This window comes from Anser cygnoides, chromosome 6, assembly GCF_040182565.1.
Source record: "Anser cygnoides isolate HZ-2024a breed goose chromosome 6, Taihu_goose_T2T_genome, whole genome shotgun sequence".
Taxonomy (NCBI): Eukaryota; Metazoa; Chordata; class Aves; order Anseriformes; family Anatidae; genus Anser; species Anser cygnoides.
Window position 1 is genome coordinate 30813291 of NC_089878.1, and position 6000 is coordinate 30819290.

The following is a 6000-nucleotide window of genomic DNA, read 5'->3' on the forward strand; positions in this document are numbered from 1 at the left end:
AATGAGGCTAACACACATCCACATGGTACATCTGTCTGTATTAATATGTTACTAAATCAAAATCTCACACTGAGATCCAGAAGTGAGAACCACAGCTAACGCACACTGCAGGCTGAATGCTGTTCCCAGAACCCAATTACATGTTTACAACGTTATTTTGCAACACAAGTGCAACTATAACATGCATGACCTATTTTGACTATTCCTAAACACTACAAAATACCAGAATATTGAAATAGCAAATGCAATATTTGCAGTTCTGGAAAAAAAAAAAATAAAATGCATTTTTCTTCTCTCCCAAAGAGAAATTAGTGGGGTTAATAGAATGTCACTGAGATCTTTTTAATGCAATACTGTGTCAGCTCTACTTCTGAATCTCAAAAGCTTAACTTTCAGGACAGCAAACCTAATTGTTTGCATGTTAAAAATAAAAATATGCTTATTAACTAGCTACCTTACCTAGGTTCATCACATATATGAAACGAAGTTCTTCAAAAGTAACAAAATGTAATTAATTACATTGGTCACATTTTTATTCTTCATTCATTTTTCTCCAAACCCTAATCTATACCTAGGATAATGATAAGAGTAAAAATCTAAAAAGAAATTATTTAAAAAAATCTGTTCTTTACTCCACACCAAACACGTACATCTTGATAGACCAGAACACCTTTGAGTGTGTCTTTGGAGAGAGGGGGAAATCACCCTGTGATCCTCCTGATGTAGCAGTTTATAAGGAAACATTATTGTCAGTTCAGAGACTGCTCCAAAGCCACTGAACATCGCGTAGCAAAAATTATTGCTATTTGTTTAACATGAACATGATGAACACGATATTTGTTATTTTTGACTTAGTTTGGTAATATAAAAAGTGAGCCTGCAGTAAAGATGATACAGATGAAAGTCAAAGGCTGAAATCTAGGTTGCTAACGTGCAAAGCTTTTTTTCAAGAGCTACTCCATAAATACTTATTAATAATGACTTTTTTTAAACCCAATTTGTAGCTAAATATTAAGACTGGACTTTAGGAAACTGTACGGAAAAAAACGCAAAGTCAAAACTACATCTGTGAATTAAATCTAGAGCACGACTGATTTTCTTGCTTTCTCCAGAATAAAACTGTATCTTTACGGTTGTAATAAACCCAAAGCCTTCCCCATCTAGCCTCAGGCAGCTGTAATTTCTACGAGTCTGTGCACTGACCAGCTTTCCCAGGAACCACAGCACAGAACCACTGATAGATCCACGACCACATTTGAAAGGTTGTTTTTGCTATAAAGCATCTAGAGTTTAATCAGCACAAAGCAAATAAATAAATATTATATAAGATCTTCCCTACCACGATATTAAACATTACAGAACAAAATAGCGCTCTTCTTACACTACGCTAAAAAAAAAAAAAATGTACCTGTCACAGATATCTGCCTAATCACACGCCCTAGGACAGCTCTCAGGATTCCCAGACACCAAGGCTACCTTAGAAAAAGTTTCCTCTGACAGTTTACAAATCCCAGCAAGCCAAGACAAGCAGTTTGGAAACAGCTGTTTTCTTCGCCATAGCCTTCCCTTAGCGTCAGGTAAACCACTGACAGTTCATCAAGCCTGCCTGCCTGCTCATCAAGACGAGCCGTGCACAGGCTTTTCTCCAGCAATGAGTCAGTTTGACAAATATTACTTTGCTATTCTCGTTTATCAAATGCAGCGAAACCTTGAAAAACATCAAATTAATTACATGCAGCCTCATTATCTGAATCAATAACCACACTCGGTGGCAATCACGAACGAACACAAAGTGTAGAGAAAAACAGAATTATAATAAGTTTTCACCTTTGAGTATTTTTGGAGGAAAGGAGGTATTAAGAAAGCCACTGTAGGCATGAAAGGAAGAATCCTCACGCAGTATTGCTGTTATTTTCAAACAACAAGGAAGGGTTTAGCCACAGGATAAGAGAAAAATAAATACAGGGGGATTCTTCTAAGGTTTTGCCACACCACGTAAATACCACCTCATCGCTGCCCACTCCCTTAAAGCCATCCATAAGGGGATGCCAGCTGGAAGCACGCTTTTCTCGGGCATTCTGCTAATAAGTGCTACGCCACGAGCGAGCCCAGCCGTGCAGAGGAGCCTGGAGATGCCGGCTCCTCGCCACAGCCACGGGAGCACGTTTCGAAGGCCTCTTTACCCACCGCAGCGTGCTGCATTGTTTGACGGAGGCAAATCCGTGACAACCCCGCCGCGTTTGGTGCGGGGAGCGAAGCCCCCGGCTCGGAGGCAGGTGCTGCCGTCCGCCCCCATCCCCTCAGGGGGCCCTGAGGTACAACACAACCGGGGGGGGGGGGGGGGGGGGCTCGCGGCTCGTACCGGGCTGCCCCCCCCCTCCAGCTCCCACAGCAGAACCCCCCCAGGTACCTCAGCGCACCCCAAAACCCAGAGGGGGAAGAAGACAACCCCACGGCCAATTTACCCCCCCCCCATACAACCCCCCTCAGCGTAGCCCCCGGCCCTCTGCAGCCCCCCCCGGCCCCCCCCCCCCCCCCCCCCTCAGCAGCACCGGGGCCACCTCAGCGCTCCCCCCCCCCCCCCCCAGCCCCAGCCCCAGCCCCGGCCCTCCCCGCCGCGTCCCGCCGGGCCCGACCTGTGTGACGGCGGAGGTCCCCCCCCCGCGCTGCCGCGGCTGGGGAGCGGCCGGGAGCCCCGAGGGGAGCCCCGAGGGCGGCCCTGAGGGGAGCCCGCCCCCCCCCGGGCCGCCGGGGGGGGGGAAGCGGCCCCGGGGCCTGCCCGAGCGAGGGCACGGCGAGGAGCGGGGCGGGAGGCGGCGAGGAGCGACGAGAGGAGGGGGGGGAAGGAGCGGGGAGAGGAGGGGGGGGGAGGGTAAGGGCCGGGGGGGGGGGGGTTCGCTGAGGCGGGGGGGTCCCGGCGGGCGTCAGGCGCCGGCGGCCGCCGCCGCTGCCGAGCCAAGGCCCCGCCTCCCGCCGCCGGGCCCGTGACGTCGCTCCGCCGCCGGGAGCCGGGGGGGGGGGGGGGGGAGGGGGGGGGGGAGCGTGAGGCGTCACGGCGGCGGCGGCGGCGTCACGGCGCAGGGGGAGGAGGAGGCGCGAAGGGGGAAGCCCGCGGCGGGCGGCGCATGCGCGGGGCGGGGTGACGGGTCACTCATCGCCACCACCCCTGTCGTGAGGAGAGTGGGGGCAGTGGGTGTAACCTGTGTGTGTGGGGGGGGGGGTTGTATTTGTGAGAGACCAAAACGCTACTGTGCCCCCTCACGCAGCGCCCGACCTGCCCTCAGGCTGCAGAAAAAAGCTTTTTCCTCGACCCGTCAGGCGCCCGGGGGGGGGGGGGGGGGGTGTAGGGCACCCTCTGAGGGGATACATTCCACAGAAATATCCAGCAGAATGATAAAAACGAGTATCAACTTAAAAAAATATATATTAAAATTTCAAGAGGGCTGTGCTAAAGACCAACTGATGAAGCACATCCAAGAAAGGCACAAGGCTCTGGACGGCACTGATTGATAAGAACTCCAAAGCCAACATGAGGCAGACACAGTTGTCCCTCAAAACTAAGACACTTTTAGCCACAGCTGGCAAAGTTGTCAGCCATATTTATGGGATGCCTGTCGTGACCCAAAGTCTTTAGGCAGAAAGTTGAAAAGGTGACCTTTTGTGCTAAGTGATAGGGAAAGAGCCAAGAGGAACGCTGACTGTGTGTGATGCTCCTGCGCCATCAAGCAAGATCAATGACCCACAGCTGCTTACACAGCTTTGAAAACACATCCAGTGTTTCCCCTGCCTTAATGTCCCAGTCCACGGCCATTTGTCACTTCTAGCATCTTGCAAAGGAAGGGGTAGTGGAAAGGAGGTTTTGAAGACTGGGTTCCTTCACTACACGACAAGCTAGCCAGGGCTGTGGACAATCATCCTCGTTTGCCCTTTTCCTCTGCCCATGTCCTCAGTATTTCTGCACAAAGCCCTCTTAGCACGGGGCACTCTCGCTGCACTATCAGTGCCATCCAAGAGCGCTTTGCTGAGGACACGTACATCCTCACTGGCATCACCGTTACTGTGGCATAATTCCTAAAATAGAGCATCTTCACTATCAGGAGCAAGATAAACAGCCAAATATCGACTTTGAGATTAAAAATATATATGTGTGTCTATCGACACTAAGGACCAGCACTTAAAACACTGACTCACACTGAGCTCAGCCTAAACCCAGGGGCATGGTTCTGAGATAATGTGGTACGCTACTGAAGTGAAACGGTGCTTATCAGAACAGTGTAACTGCTGATACGGAAAAGAGGGGCATAAAAATAGATGTCAGAAGTTGCAATAAAGCATATTAGTTATTTATGCATTCAGTACAAGCCCTACACAGGCAATGGAAGTTGGGAAGAGTGGGGGGTGAAAATTATAGGGTAAGCACAACTTAGGATAGTCTCCTCAAGTAATTGACTGCAATCAGGCAGTATGGCTCTGCCGTGATTCCAGAATCAATACCTGATTGCAGTAAGAGGTTCTCACCTTCTAGACACATCGCTTGAGTCTACAAGTACCTGTAGTAGTTAACACTAAAGCCACAGCTTTCAAACACTTCAAATGGGAATAAAGCAGCTCCTTCTAGCAGCTAAGCCATTGTCCTCTGTTCCCCCTCCCCGCCAGTCTCTCCGTCTCCCCACCACTCCTTCATATAGCTGAGACTGAAACGTTGTTACCATGTTTTGAACTACATCCAGAAAATGATCTAGTTAAAGACATATTAAATTAATCGCTTATTTAACCTAAAGGTGGAATAACTGGCAAACCCACAAGCTGTTGGAAACAGAACAGGTAAGGGAAGTCAAGATGGCTTCTTCTAGGAATGGCACTAATGTAAAGTTTGTGATGCCAGAATGTTATAACATGATCAAGAGTCCTTCCTCACAGGGAGAAGAGCTGACATTCCATTTATAAATTAACATCCAGCTCACATGGACTGAGCAAAAAACATTACTAGTCCAAGCCCTTTTTGGTCCTACATGCCTGCTCTGCTACTCTGCCTTTCCATGACAGAAGGAGGAAGTGTGTGCTTGCATCTCTGTAATTCCAGTTCCTCCAAATACAAATAGGCCATCATCATCAGGCTGATGCCAAAAGACAAAGAACAAGTACCTTAGGGGAGGACAGTCCTAAACCACTGCTGCAAGATTTATTACATCTTTCCATCTAGAAGTCTAGACCTATAGATTCAAAGTGAAAAGTAGATTCTTCAGATTTCATAACTGCTAACCATAGCTTTACAGCAACTCCTTTTCACTGCAACACAGGAGAAAAAGTTATTCTACATGAGTATAGCAAAGAGGCCAATCTGACTTTGTTTTAAGAGAGAATACCTTGGGAAGCTTTTATTCCCAACCACTTTAATAGACTTAAGTTAAAATAAAAAGGAATGATACAGAAAACAGCCTTGTTTGTAATTCTGATTGTTTCGGTCTCAACTCTCTGACGAGAGACTTCTTCCTCCCAACTAGCACTGCATTTCTTACCAAGACTGGAATTTCCCATCACACTTGGTATTTTTCATTTCAGGATGCATTCATGCTGCCCAAGACATGTAAGCTTATCTCCAGAACAAAACAAATAAAAAGCAGTCAGCTATTGACCTGTCCCCAATACTTGAAACAGAACAAACTATGAGAAAAATACAGTAGTCATTCAGGTATGGAGTTGCTTTTCTAGAAAAAGCACACTATAAATGAGACTGGGCAGCAGTACTGATAGGCTTGTCTGCTCTAACCCCATCATGGAAGTTCATGAAGCAGCTCATATGCCTTCAGGACTCAGCTTATATTCAGTAATTCAGAACACAGACACTGCTGACTTTACTAATAAGATTACTCCCCGTATGTCTACATTACCTGGCCATTTAGCACAAGTCAACTATTCAAGATGTCAAGAGATGTAGGAGATGCTGATTAGAAGTATATGAAATTACACGATCTGGCAAATAGCATGCTTTCTTAAACA

At 47.7% G+C, this 6000-nt stretch overlaps 1 protein-coding gene across 4 annotated transcripts in view; it reads right to left on the bottom strand.

The window, feature by feature from the left end:
* The window catches only part of MAP3K2 (mitogen-activated protein kinase kinase kinase 2), a 51705-nt gene extending 48894 nt beyond the window's left edge, over nt 1–2811 (bottom strand). For 3 of the 4 annotated variants that reach the window (XM_067000061.1, XM_067000060.1, XM_067000063.1), the window contains exon 1: nt 2637–2808. The gene's annotated coding sequence lies outside the window, so the exon portion shown is untranslated. Of the gene's footprint in view, nt 1–2636 lie in introns of all 4 variants that reach the window. The other variant, XM_067000064.1, reaches the window with a different exon arrangement.
* Nucleotides 2812–6000: the final 3189 nt, after the last annotated feature.